General features: G+C 39.4%; 1 protein-coding gene across 6 annotated transcripts in view; it reads right to left on the bottom strand.

The window, feature by feature from the left end:
- TP63 (tumor protein p63) overlaps positions 1–15,286 on the bottom strand; it is a 97,122-nt gene that overhangs the window by 48,298 nt on the left and 33,538 nt on the right. The gene's annotated exons all lie outside the window — the stretch shown is intronic.

Here is a 15,286-nt window from a genome sequence, read left to right as displayed (position 1 = left end):
TTCATCCCCTTTTCATCAATGAAGAATCAGAGGCTCGAGTGGGTAAACTAGTTTGCTCACAACAACAGCAGGGAAGAAGACAAGGTCAAGCTTCTAACCTAGGTTTTAACTTCAGATCCAGGGCCCCTACTGTACATGTGCACACATCATATGGTGCACTGAATGCTACCTCCCGAAATACAAATGACTTTGCTATATTCAGGTTACTGTATTCCATGCAAGGACAGGAGGGGCGGGGACCAAGCCCCTACCCTCCAGAAACTACCACTTGGGAAAGGTCAATATACATATATATATGTATGTGTGTGTATGTGTATATATATATATATATATATACATATACATATATATATATAAATATTGCTGGCATAAACAGAATATAAAATCGAGACACAAATATAATGAAACAAAAAATACTGAAGTGCTTTCTGGCTTCAAGATCCCAGAAGGTTATTGAGAGGCCTTGAAAAAAAATTTTTTTTCTACTTACAAGGAGGTAGGCTGATAAACATTGCAACAAATGCCCTCTAAACCCTTACTGTGTGTGCTTCCATTCCTCATTTCTCTCTCTCTCTCTCACATACACACAGACACACATACACACACACACACAGAGTTAAACTGTTTTTAGAACATCAAGAGTTTAATGGCTTTTTTCTTTTGGGAATTAAAAACACACACTTCAATTCATTACTAAAATAACTATACAGCTTCCAATTTCAGGTTTTAATTAGTAGGCTGAATTATGACTAGACATCTCCAGTTTTGAGGATTACTGTCCAAAAAAGTAAAATCTAGAACCTGCACCTTTCAATGAATTGCAGCATTTGCCATCCCTAATGCTCAAATATTCTGAGTACTGAGGGCTGGGGATATGGCCTTGGGAAACAGGACCCATGTTTGATATATATATTAAAAAAAAACAAGCTAATACCTACTGAACATGATTTAGTCCAGGCACTTTGCTAACTTCTTGATGTCTGATATTAGCTTCATAGTGACCTGTGAAGTGGACAGAATTACTCTCATTTGCCAGATAAGTGAGCTGAGACTCAGAAAGGTTAAATTGGATGTTAGGGTCTCCTATGATGATTGTGTTCCCATCAATTTCTCTCTTTATGTCTGTTAGCATTTGCTTTATGTATGGTGCTCATTATACCATAGCCAAGAGATGGAAGCAACCTAATGTTCATTAACAGATGACTGGGTAAAGAAGCTGTGGTATATTTATACAATGGAATACTACTCAGCCATTAAAAAGAATAAAATAATGCCATTTGCAACAACATGAATGGATCTGGAGATTGTCATTCAAAGTGAGGTAAGTCAGAAGGAGAAAGGAAAATACCACATGACATCACTCATACGTGGAATCTTAAAAAAAAAAAAAAGAAAGAAAGAAAGAAAGAAAAAGAAGACACTAATTAACTCATCTAGGAAACAGAAACAGACTTGCAGACATAGTAAACAATCTTACGGTTACCAGGGAAAGGGGGTGGAAAGAGATAAATTTGGGAGTTTGAGATTTGCAAATGTTAGCCACTGTATATAAAAGTAAATTAAAAAAAGCAAATTTCTTCTGTATAGCACAGGGAATTATATTCAATATCTTGCAGTAACTTTAATGAAAAAGAATTTGAAAATGAATATATACATACATGCATATGCATGACTGGGACATTGTGCCGTACACCAGAAATGGACACATCGTAACTGACTGTACTTCAACAACAAAAAAAGAAAGGTTAAATATGTTGCCCAGTCTTTCAGAGCTACTGAGTGGAAGGGTCAGGTTCAACTCCAGGACCCCTGACGGCAGCGCCCTTGCTCCTAACCTGCATGGCCATAGCTCAGAGCACTAGGGAAGCACTGATCTGACCTCCTGCAAGCCCTTGTGTAGTTGGCCAAGTGAAGCCCGAGCCTGGGGGAATCCCTGCAGCATCTGCAGCCCAGTGCAGGGTCCCAGGAAGACGCCTGATGAACAGCAGCTCTCATCCTATCACCGAGCTTAGTCTCAGACATTATTTCCACTGCGCAGCTTTACGGCTAGACCAGCGACTGGCAAAAGTATTCTAGTGAAAAGGGTTTTCTAAACAAACTTCTAAAGGTTAATCTTTGACTCAAGTCCGAGATGATGCCTAGGAAGATACCTTTCTGGGGTGAATCCAGAGATGAAGAAAAGAAAGTAGAGGCGGAGAGACAAAGACATTGGAAGGCCGGTTTTATCACTACGACTGAAATCAATGAAGCTGGATTCTTCATTCGACTTCTGAGGCGCCTAATGATGCATCATGTTTGATTACTTTTCCTGTGTGGAGGGAGCAGTTCCTTGTCTCATGCTTCTACCAACAGTATTTAAACTGTAATCCTACTGTCCTGTCCTTCCAACAGGAACTAAGTCAGGTTAGAAAAGGGTTTTAAATCGCTCCAGGGAAGAGCACCAGCAATGACTGCTGGGAGTCGCTGTTACTCTGATATTTTATATCCTTCCTCCCTTTCACCTCAGAGAAGCGGATGCCCAGGTATAAATATAATAGGACTTAAAAATAAGGGAAATGAGTAGCACATGGATTTCAAAGCATAAACAGAGGCTCTGCCTGTTGATCTCCTTGGACTCACTGTATTTTTGTGACACTTTTTAAGGTGCTACAATGAACCTGCAAAAAGTTTGAGACTCTAGGGCCCCTTCAACTACCACTGTCCCAGAGTTTCCAACTGAACAATAATAAGATGAATTTCTCTCAAGGCTACGCCACCTTATAGGCGAATTGCTGTGTTTCTTTTTTCCAGATAAGTACAGGAAGTCAACAGGCTGAAATACTGAGAGCCTAGGAGTATTGTTAAGATACTGCCAAAAAGGAAAGGTGTAACTTAATAAATTAGATCAGATTTGCTCTTTAATACCTTTAATCCAAGTCTTAAATGTTTGCTCTCCTCCCCTTTTTTAAATAAACCCATAAGAACTAAACTAATTTTGAGATGTCTAGTTCTTTTTTTTTTATTCATTAACTTGTATTTTTCTTTCTTTCTTTCTTTCTTTTTTTTTTTGATGGAGGTATTGGGGATTGAACCCAGGACCTCATGGATGCTAAGCATTTGCTCTACCACTGAGCTACACCCTGTGTTTCCATGGCTGATAATGAGGGACTATATAGGCACTAACACACATTTATGTGTCTGTGTTTGCTGGGGGTGGGGGTAGGAGGTAGTGAGTGGGAAGAGATTTAAACAAACCTTTACCCCTACTTGCAACATCTCTTTAAAAGCTTATCATAATGTTACTTCCTATTTCTTTAGAGTTCACTTGTCTAAGATGGAAACATGCTTCATCTTGCTCCCCTTTTCTGCATTCTTGATAGACTTAATATTCTGATTAGCCCCAGTGGGCTAATATGCGAGAATGCAAAATAACTTGGCTATGTCCTGGATTGGCAGAGTATCTCTATTAAAATGTTGTTTATGTTATTTTAAAGTTATTAAAAAATCAAAAAAATCAAAAATAAAACAATCCTGTTAAGAGCAGCTGCCTTTGCCCAACAAACTGAAACATAATCAGGAAGGAAAAGAGAGGAAGGACACAGACATGACACTTGAAAAAAGAAGGAAGGAAGGAAGGCAGGGAGGGAGGGCAAGGGGGAGGCAGAAAGGGAGGGTGAAGAGAGGGAAGGAGGGAGGAAAGCAGGACAGGAGGCTGTGGAGGACAGTGTGACAGCTTAGCTTGTATTTAAACTCATGTGCAAACTTTCGTCACCTCACTAATGCTGAACTCAGTCTAGTTAAGAGGGATGAAAACTTCACTTCTGCTTAAAGAGCTGTTGTTTGAGCTGGGCATAGGCTTGCCAGATACAATACAGTATATTCAGTAAGAATTTAATATCAAAACCAAGAAATCATTTTTCAGCATAAGTACATCCCCAATATTGCATGAAATGTACTCATGCTACAAAAAAAAACTGTTGTTTATCTGAAATGCATATTTAACTGGACATCTTGGATTTCTGTTTGTTTGCTTTTTGATTTTGTTTTGCTAAGTCTGGCAACCCTAGCTGGGAGTTCTCTTAAATTTTTATTACTTAAGTTTTCAACTTTATTGAACCCCATTACCCATCACCTACCTTCCAGAGTTATTAATATTTTGCCAATCTCATTTCAGGATGGAGGGGATTCTGACAGGCAGGAATGAGGGAAGAGAAAGAGGAAAACCTTGAACAGAAGGGAATAGAAGGAGACCAGGCAGCGGGGGTTGAAAGCCAAAACAAAAACCTGATGCTCCGCTGCAGGGCAGAGTCTACATTTGGAATCACAGCCTGCGGGGAAGGACACAACCCCCCGCAAGGTAGATGGCTGGCTGTCCTGTGTAGCAAAGCAGTGTGTAATCTCAAGAAAAGTTATATAACTCTTTGATTGAGAAGTGAGGGTAATACTCACCAACCCAAATTGACAGGTTTGTTATAAGGATTAAATGTGATAATGTATACATGTGTGTGTTGAAAAATATAAAGCATTTTATAAACACAAAGGGATTACTGTTATTAGTGGGAGAATGGGCCAAAAAGGAACACTTTGATCAGAGCATGACATGCTTAGAGGTCAGTGCGCAGTCACCAACGACGGGCCATCTGCAATCCTTGATCTGCGCTGTGTGTTAGGAAGATCCTTCTGTCTGACTCTGAAGAGGAAGCGTTGGGAGGAGCAGAGATGGGGCCAACTACACTAGCTGAACCAAGGCATGTGGTTTTGCTGTGGGACAGGGGCACTGAGAACAGGCATGAGGGATGTTGCCAAAACCATTATCAGCAAGATGCCATTGCTGATGACTCTGGGGGGAGTGAGAGCAGGGTGGTGATGTCCATAGGCTAACTGATGTCATTTTTACAGGTCACAGGGCGAAAATTGCTCGGTTTCTCCAACCCTAGAAGGAATATACTTTCCAATCGCCGACTAGTCTCAGTACTAGAAGGTATTTTCTAAACAATTCCATTTCTCCTTGTTGAAACTGCTGTTAATAAATGTTGGTGACTCTTGCAAACCTCTGACACTTCAGACACATTCAGTTTCATATTCTACGCCAAAAGAAATATGAGAATCTCCTCTTAAAAGAGGGATCCCTGACACTCTGAGCTGCACATGTACATTTGATTTATCACCTCAGAAGAACAAAGAAAAAAAAAAAAACTCTTCTTCCAAAATTGACATTTTCTTAAATGTGGACAGAACTAAGAGTGAAACCTCTTGAAAACAGCAAATACTCATGGTAATAAAGTGTTATCCAATCAGTCAAAGAAACGTGCATTCTGAGCACCTCCTTCCAAGATACAGCTGCTGACAGTCACATCTGACAAGCAAGCCAAACTCCTCCTCATCCATTTCTATGAAACATCTTAGAATGGTTTGAACCTAGATTTGCTCTGGTTACAAGCAAGCAGCTGCTAACAGAATGGAAAGTAAACATTCAGTATTAATATACTACAACGCTTTCCCTCTGCTCATTGTATCTGAGACACCAGGCGCCTGGTGTACATAACATATCCACTTATTTTATCTTACTGGCCACCTGATTTATTTCCAGTTAGGACTTTGACCAAAAAAAGAAGTTCAAGTTATTCTCAATCGGAGGACTAAGGGGAGAGAGCTGTTAGCATTAGGAGTTGAAATTTATCAAAACTAACCATCCGTCTGTATTCTCTCAAAGTATATACATCACCTGGTATGTAGCTTCCTAAACTATTCAGAATCTGAGAATGCAAAGCTCAAAGCAACTTAACTCATAAACCCTATAACTCTTCATGTGTGGAACCCCAGTCTGGGCACAAGACAGGACCCCACTCAGCTCACAGGGCATCAGGAACGTATCAGATGAAGAACTCGGGTTCTCTGTCTGACAGGACTCCTTTCATGGGACCAGACCACCACCTCTATCCCAATCAAAATTAAAATATTTTAAAATGCAGGATTCAGTTCTCAGAGTTGAAAACTGTGTATCCTTTAACAGGTTCAGCCAAAAAAAAAAAAAAAAAAGAAGAAGAAGAAAACAAAACCAGAAAAACAAATGTATGAATTCAACATCTACTTATTTGTACAAAACATCAAAATATATGTGATTTTCTTCCAAAAAATGATCCATCCGAAGCAGAGGTTCAGGTGCAGAGATTTAAGGATTGTGTTTCCAATGGAAAAAAGGGTGTGCTTGCTCTGTTGGGTGCACCAAACTCTCTCATCAAACCAGTTGGATTATGGTCTTAGTCACTATCATAAACGAAAGCAACCATCAGGTTTAGGAACCCACAGCCCAGGCGCTGGAAGACTCTGTTCTGTGGGAACAGCAGCAGCGCAGTAGGGGAGACCCACGCACAGAAAGGACACAGAAGAAGTGGTCTTTTATTTTTGTTGTTTTTCAGTAGAAGCTCTAATGGAAAATCCCTGATTCAGACTCTTAGGAGCCAGAGCAATCCCATGCATTTGAATGGCACCAAGCCCGCTCCCCTCCCCCGCTGATCTTAGTAGCCAGTGGGTAAGCGTAAAGCTATGTTTTCCAAATAGAATATTAATAAACCCCTCCCCAAGTGTCTCCTCTCCAAAACTTCGAAAAAGAAAAGAAAAAAGAATCTGTCAGACTATCAAAGCATTGTCAGTGCCAGTAAAACACATCATTAAGGTGAGTAATTTTCCTGTTTACTTCAAACACTTTTTTTCCCAAACTCAAACCCGGGCAGGTCTGATCAGGTAAGGCTTTGGAACGAGTAAAGGCGTCCCCAGTTTCTACATAAACGCTGCAGGCCATGGGCAAGAACAAGTCTCAACTGAGCACTCCACAGTAGTCAAGCTTCCCGGCGCCTCCGGTCTTGTCTCCCTCATTCCTTACAAGTATCGTCATGTCTCCCAACCCTCAAAATCTGTTTTATCTGCAACATACGTACACACATGCGCACACACATCCTACTCGTTTTCTTCTTTTTACCTGTAACTAATGTATGTACACATTCTGAACAAAATTCCACAATGATGCTTTAAATCCTCTGTGTCTCTCAGAATAAAATGCTTTCCACATGAATTCATAGGTTCTTCACGTGAAGACAAACGGCAGAGGGCCAAAGAATAATTCTTTTCTAATTGTTAAAATGGCTCTGGTTTTGGAATCAGGTGGAACAGAGAGCTAACTTCATTTCTTTCTTTCTTTTTTTTTTTTTTTAGGGAAACAGGTACTGTTATCTCAAACAAACATTTTCAAGATCTACATTTTATGCAAATATACTACTATGTAGTTAGTGTTTTCCTCTTTAAAAGAAAGAAAGAAAGAAAGAAAAGAAAGAAAGAAAGAAAGAAAGAAAGAAAGAAAGAAAGAAAGAAAGAAAGAAAGAAAGAAAAAGAAAGAAAGCAAGAAAAGAAAGAAATTAGAGAACAATGCTAACTTTGAGGTCAAATTAACCTTCTAGAGTGGTTTATTTCTAAGCAGATAGGAAGCTGGAATTAGAGTTGAGTCCGAGATCTGTTTTGTCTATGTGGACAAATCAGTAAGTAGATCTTGAGTTGACTTCCCAGTCTATAAAATAGAGCATTAAAAAAAAAATGCCCTTAGATCACAGGGGTACCGTGAGTCCCACTATTTGCAAAGCACTTTGCATTCTTTGGGTGAGAGGTGTCGGGCTTGTTATGAAGACACTGCACTTACATAATCCTAAACATGCTCACAAATTGGAAAGGTAGTTTTCAAGCCAAAGGCACAATTTTTTTTCCACACTTAGCGATGAACTTATTTGCATACTTGTCTGAAGCTCTTATTTGCTCCTGTTCGTTCACCCTGGTTTCGTCTTGATGCCATCACTGTCATCACACCTGCTTTCTCCCACCACACTTAACTTTGCTTTATGTAGAACAAGGAAATGGACAGGAAACTAAATAAGGACACAGGGCTTACACTGAGTGGAAGCTCTCATTATTTCCCAACCCCAGGGGCAGGGAGGTGGGAGCAAAGTAAAGGGACCAGGAATGGACGGGGAAGGGCTTTAGGGAATCTAATCCCATTTACAATTTTCCAGTAGAGAATAAGGGGAGGCCTAGTCCACCTCTGCCCTTGCTCTCTGTATCCCATTAGAAGTATTTAAATTTGGGTAGGCGAAAATGACAGCTATGAATCAGTAACAGACAAAATAGTCAAAGCCAAGACAATAACAGGAGGGACCCTTCATTCAAGGGTCACTCCCTCCTGGATTGAGAGCAGAGCATGGCTTTTTATCTGCTAGACGACTTTAGAGAGGTAAGTAAGTAACTGCATCTATAAATGTGAAAATTAATCACCTACATGGCAGAATTCTTCTATAAATCAGTTGCTGTGATGTTAATCGCTTTCTGGAGCTCTTGGATTGATGCTCAATAAACAGTAACTAGCAATTTCATGTCCGCCACCTAAATTTTAGAGTTGGTCATCAGTTGCCAACTCCTGACACCGTAACACCATATTCAGGACAGTAAGCGTAACTGACTACACTGCCAGAGGCAAAATTTTAAGTCAAACATTATGTTTTATTAGAAAAAGATAGAAGCAAATATATTTTTATTCTACCCTTCCTTGCCAGGTCATTATTGTAACATCGAGTTTTAGCTGGTAAACTGCCTTCCTGCTCCAGCCATCTGTACCTGAGTTCTACCAGAGCTCCCGTCCCTGAGTTCTCTACTCAGGGAAGTTGGTCCTGAGCAACCTGCTTGGATTCGGGGCTTTGGCTCTAACAGCTGTCCATCTGACAGTCACTGGGGTTGATTATAAGAATAGTACAGCCCGCTAAGCCCCATGCAGAGAACACAAGGCTAACGTTCATGTTTTCCCTTAGCCAGTCACTTAGTAAAACCCAGAAATGAGAATGATCATACCGTCTGCAGATTCGTTTCTCCTAATGAGAACATGATTGCTTTCATGGTACACCAAGTTCCAAGCCAAAAATTACAACGCAAGCCCTACAGGTTATAAATTAATTTTACTTACTACTTATCAGCCAAATGCCTGCATATTCAATTATAGTGCTCCTATGATAGAAGAACAAAATTAGGAAGAGGGAGAGGGCTCAAAAAATGCTGATTAGGAAAGGACTTGCACCATTATTGCAAAATGAGCACCATGACCAGGAAACAGAGTCCTAAATACACCACCTAGGAGCCTAAAGACCCAGGCTCCTCATTTCACCCATGAGCTTTCGTGTCCTCATGCTACACCGGAAGATGAGAATAACACACTTAACTTGGAGTGTTATTGTGAAGCTCACATCACAGAAGTGAAAAATCACCTGTACATTATAAATGCACAAATAAAGCCATGACTTAAAAAAGTAATTTACAAAATACCCTCAAAGAGAACCGCAGAACTTTCTGCCTACTGAAACTATCCTCGGCGATAGATTAAGATTGTAGCCAATCAACTGGGCAGAAAATTAATAATAAAGATAACTAATCACGTCAAGTAAAGATATTTAATAGGCATAGAAAGACCTCAGGAGCCAAGGAACCTCAAGCGGAAGATTTAAATCACTATCTCACGTCAGAATTACAAGGACTTTTCTTGCTGTTGTCAGAGATAGAACAAGCCTCTTTTCACCTAAGCAGACTCGGAATCCCTATCGGTTTTCATTTCAGGGGAAGTTGGCAGCACTGGCACTGGAAAGAGAAGCCTCACGGGCAACACAGAAAGCCAGGCTGCCCCTCTGAGCTAGCACTACGTGCCTGTCTCACCCAGAAAAAACTTTTACAGGAACCTGCGCTGTTTCCCCCACTTCTCTAGTACTGTAGTCGGACAGTTGCACACAGTGATTTACATCTTGCAGAGTTACACGTGATTGTTTTGTGTTTCAGTTGCTCCAAACCTTACAAGTGATGTTCACTCCACTTTTACACATCCATTCCTTTATTCCAACAGTATTTACTAAATGTGCAGTACTTGCTCACTTACTCCTTCAAAGCCCAGAAAAACTTAATTTTTCTCTTGTGATACATATTAATTCAGTTCTTTTATTATAATTACAGATCTTCAATTGTCTTCCCAATTATTATATAGTCTTTTGGCTGGGAAGAAAATAAAAATTCTAGAGGGAGAACTACCTTATCTATCTTTCACACAAGTGGCAGGCATAACAAAACAAGAACAATCTTGCATGCTTTGTAAAGAGAGATGGCACTTACACAAAAACAGGCAAATGAAAAATACATTTGAGATTAATAAATACATCACCGAGATCTGTGATAGAAACCCACTATTAAGAAAGGAAAAATGTTAGTGATTTCAGCTCCTGTCACTAAACTGGAAGTTTTTCACTCCAATAAAATTAACATTGACATCCAATTTCCAGATGGTTTCAGAATTTTTTTTTTAATTTGATGAAATGAACTTTATCTTTAACCCTTGCCATGAAAGGGGGAGTTACAACAAATCAAATGGATTTAAAAAAAAATTGTTTTGTTTTTTCAAACCCACAAATTATCTATCCTTGGTATCAGGAACTATGACAGACTGAAAAAAGGGTAGCTCTTAACTACAATTTTCAAAGGTCCAGTGTTATTCACTGGCCAGATTCTCTTTGTCAGATCTAAAATCTGAATTCCAGATGTGCTGAAGTGTCTTTGTGTCAACAATACTTTAATACTCTCTCATTCTATTCTAATCCCAGCAAGTGGCCACTAGCCTTTCCTTCCAGAGTCCAGGGAGATGGAGGTTGACTGTGTAGCTAATATTTAATCAGTAGTAATGCATCCCAGATTGCGTACAGAGAGATTATTATACATCAGGTGAGATGTGCCTGTGTAATGAGTACAAATTTATCCCAGAAAAATAGCTTACCTTGGTTGAAAACACTTAAGGCTACATTTTGGTTGGCTAATTAAAGGATTAAAGGGGCAAATATTTGAAGAAAACTATAGAGATCATTGACAGTGAGTTTAGTTAAGAAAGGCAATGAACTAATTTTCAAAGAAGTTATTCCAAACATTGTCTAGTGATAACTTTAAAACAATACATGCAATAATATTCTTCTTTAGCTCTTCCATTCCGTCCCTTAGTATCTGGGTCAAATAATTAGGTGAATGAGAAGGGGAAGAGGATTCTCTAAAAATTAATGGTCGGATTCTAACGTATTTGTATGGATCCAGTTTTCCGAATGAATGCTTAAAGCTTTTAATTATATTCTATTTAGTACCAATTAGAGCACTCACTGTAGTTTACTTCTCAGAAACAGCATGTACCAGGCACTAAAGCAGGAAGAATGATTTAACTGATTTCCCATTTCCTCTTTTGAGATGCTTGGTTCTCTCGGTAGGTAATTTACAAAGTCTCTTTCTTGGTCCAGTTCCTATAGCTAGGTTTAGGAACACAGTGTCTGTTAAGAAAATTTTCAACCTTTCTTTGGGTACTAGTAAAAATAAAAGTAGTTTTCTTTTTTTTTTTTTTTTGAACAGTAAACATCTGTTGTAACAAATCCATCACTAACATTCAGCAAAAAGGAATGGAGAGATTTTATAATTCAATTCACTGAACTCAACTGAGGGCCAGCCCTGGGTCAAAACACAAGTACATTTTTCTAGTTACTGATATTGTAAATTAGCATTGTTGTTTTTTTCACAGCATGCTTGCTTCTTTCTTTTTCATTAGACCCAAAGTAAAGTGAAAGATTCTTCCGTTTTCCGTGAGCTAGTGTTAGAGATATTATTTTTACCCAATAAAAAGCCAAAAGTGCTCATTCTTATATTTAGGACAAGAAGTAGGAAGATAGATTAAAGATTTAGCTCAATATTTTTTTTCATGGATAAGGAAATTGTAGTCCAAAGCAGCAAAAGGATCTGGCCAAAGCCATTAAGTCAGTCACTGGCTCCCTGGCTAGATCTCCTCCTTCTTCCATCAATAAAATTTCTTCCCAGATACTTCCAATGCAAGGCAAAACCAGAGGGAACAGAAGGTGCTTCTTTCTCCGGCCAACTACAAACATGTGGGTCCTCTCACACACAAAGCAGTAGGCTAAACAGCCAAGATGAATCCTAAGAGAAGAAAGTGAAAGCGTAACACCAAAAAGTCCCCAAACACTTGAGGAATATATCCCTTAACTGGTTCATGCCTGCAGTCCTGATAAGAAGCAGTTCTAAAACAATGGTGCAGGAAATGCTACAACGTTAGGAGTCCAAATGGCCCCAAATGTGAGTGGATTTCTGTCTCAGAAAAATACACACTGCCAATCCACTCCAAAGCACCGACACACCTTCATCTCCCCTTGCTTTATCTTTTACCTGAATTATTGCAACAGCCTCCCAATCAGCCTCCCTGCATCCAGTCCTCCCACCTCCATCCTACTGCCAGTTATCTCCCTCTGGTAGAGTATGATGTCATCCCCCTACACAAAGCCCTTCCATGTCTCCTCAATGCCTGTAAGACTGAAGCCAACCTCTTAAGGATGATTCAGAGGCCCTGTACTTCCGGCTCTGTGAACTTCTCTCCAGCCTCATTTTCTGCTCCTCTCCCATTCCTCCAAACACTGCGTGGTCCAGGTGTGTCAGACTCTTTCCTACTTCCAGACTTACACAACACGCTTTTATCTCCATGCCCTTATTTACCTGGATCCTCTACCTGGAATGTCCTTTCTCTTTGTCCCCCTTGCAAGACCCTGCTCCTCTTTGGAGAGCCAACTTTAAATGTCAAGTCCTTGGTGAAGCTGAACAAATCAGCCTGTTTTCCGTGCTGTATCACACTTTGTTCAACAAGGATATTATCTGACAAATATTTGTTGAGACCCATTACATGTGCCAGCACTAAGATACACAGATGAAAAGACAAAGCTACTGCCTCTGAGTTCGCAGGGTAACGGTGAGACAGACATTGTGATTCTGAATACATGTACAAAGTGTAACGAACACAAGAGAAGGAACTCTTGAGTGTGAGTCTTTGTGTGTGTGTGGTGGGTGTGTAGGGGGTGCAGGTGAAGACAGATGGCAAGGGAAGGCTTCACTTACAATTAAGGCTTTCAGTGAGTTTTAAAGGCTGAGTAGGAGTCTGCCTGGCAGACAAGGGAAGGTGGTGGGTAGGGGGACATTCCAGACAGATTATAGCACCTGTCACACTGAATTACAGCTCAGTTTATCAGTTTGCCCTGATAGACTGTGAGCTTTCTGAAGAAGGGCTAACTTACCTACGAACAGGATTACCCTCCAGCATCGAGCTCTAACAGTAACCTGCATGATTTACGAAGGGACTGCTCAGTGGCCTGCACTGGACTGTGGGCTCCCACACTCACTCTCAGTAACCTGCCAGGGAGATTATTTACATCTGAAAGAGGGGGAAATTGAGTCTCAGAGGGGTCTGGTCTCTTGCTTACTCATAAACTGTGGAGTTATGTCTGTTTTGCTTCAAAGTGCCTCTTCCAGTGCTCAAGAAACTCACTTTGAAACTAACGGTATGGTTCAGTGAATTCTAACAACTGAGACGTAATGATATGATGTCTTCAACTTAGCTTCAACAAAGGCACCTGGGGACAAGTGCATATGCAAATGATACACAATATACAAAGCACCGAATGGAAAACCCTGATGACCATGATAAGGGTACACTTGGTCACCCCAGTTTGGTTGGGTAGTAATTCTGAAGCCTCTGAGAAGGTAAAGTTTTAAATATTTCAAGAAAAAAAAATATAACACCATCGTTTTCCCGCAATTACCGAGCTTTCCACATAGCCTGGTATTTTCAGAAACTTACTAATAAAGAGTCCTCTTTATCTTTTTATTGGGGTATTTCACTCAGATCCTTACCTCTGTATAGTTCCTTCATACTGTATTTAATCAATATTTCTCTCGAATAAAAATTGTACATGTCTTGACATGCCAAGAAAAGTTAAAAACAGAAAAACAAAAACTAGTTAAAATGAAAAATGCGTGTAATCTCATTTCCTAGAGAGACCCACTGTTAACACTTTGTGGTCCAGAAAAATCATTTTTTAAAGTATATATGAACAAAAGAGAAATTAAGGTTCTGAATATGAAATAATGCCTCTTAAAAGAAACTGATAGAATATAATCAACCCCGATTCACTTTAAGTGACAAAATGCTTCGGAATTTGCTAAGCCAGAGAACAACACGTATCCTTGTGGCAAATTAATACCTATAGATGCCTCAGAAAATGTGAAAAGATTTGGCTTTATGGGGAAGAAAATTTTCATTACATGCTCTGCCCTTTTAGAAGCTCAAAGGATTCATTTTACTAAAAAGAATCACTAAACTTGAAGTTCTGGAAGTTTCTTTACTATTTTTCTCACCATTCCCTATCCTTTTCTTGCTTTCTGTGCCCTTTTCACCACTGTAGCTCATGTCTTTGCCAGAATGAAAAAGGAAGCAAGAAGGGGGAAGAGGAGGGAAAACAGGAGAGGGTGCAGAAGTAGTGGGGAGGGACAGCCTTGTGGACTCTGAAGACTCATTATAAACTATAGCTCATACCCCCAACCTCCTTCCCAAAAGATGTGTCAGGATGTAGATCACTGTCATAAGACCTATTAAAGCAAGAAAATAAGTAGGCTTCTCACTAACCCATGGAATATTTTTATTATGTTTATTTTATATATATATGCACGCATACATATCATACATATAATATATATGATATATATGTATATGGTATATATGTATATCATATATTTATGATATATATGAGAAAGACAAAGAACAGAGAGCAACAGAAACAACTAAAAATCCTGTTGTTTAATCAATACTGACAGCACTTAGCTTATTCCCCCCTCACTTATTTCTTCCTCCTTTCTGGTACTTTCTTTTTGATCAAATTTTGAGCAATACCTCTGACTGTTTGGCAGAACAAATCCAGGTGCCTCTCATTATTCTTTGCATAAAATCTTTATCATGAACATCAAAAAATTTAGAAAACATAATTTCTTTGTGCCTATTGGATTACGAGGTAGATTTATGAATTATTCCTGGCATTCCTAATATGTTTAATCGACTTCATATTGACAACAATTTTTATAACACTTATAGCTCAATGTTGGGACTGCCCACACAACATGCGGGTAAAACCACCAGGCTATTAACATTTACTTCTGTTATAGGAAGGAATAACGTTTTAAGAGGAATCCTCTAAAAGTTTATACATCTTTTTTTAAAAAAATTGGACATGTTTGAACAGGCAATAAAACACAAACAAGTCTTGGCCCTATCTCATGCAGAATGGGTTGGTTACAGATGCTTTCCTGCAAGCTACATCTTGCCTGTTACAAGAACATTCATCTCCCAAGCACATCATTTCACCTACTTTGCCTGAAG

The sequence above is a fragment of the Vicugna pacos genome, chromosome 1, assembly GCF_048564905.1.
Source record: "Vicugna pacos chromosome 1, VicPac4, whole genome shotgun sequence".
Taxonomy (NCBI): domain Eukaryota; kingdom Metazoa; phylum Chordata; class Mammalia; order Artiodactyla; family Camelidae; genus Vicugna; species Vicugna pacos.
This window is presented reverse-complemented; position numbering and strand designations above follow the sequence as displayed.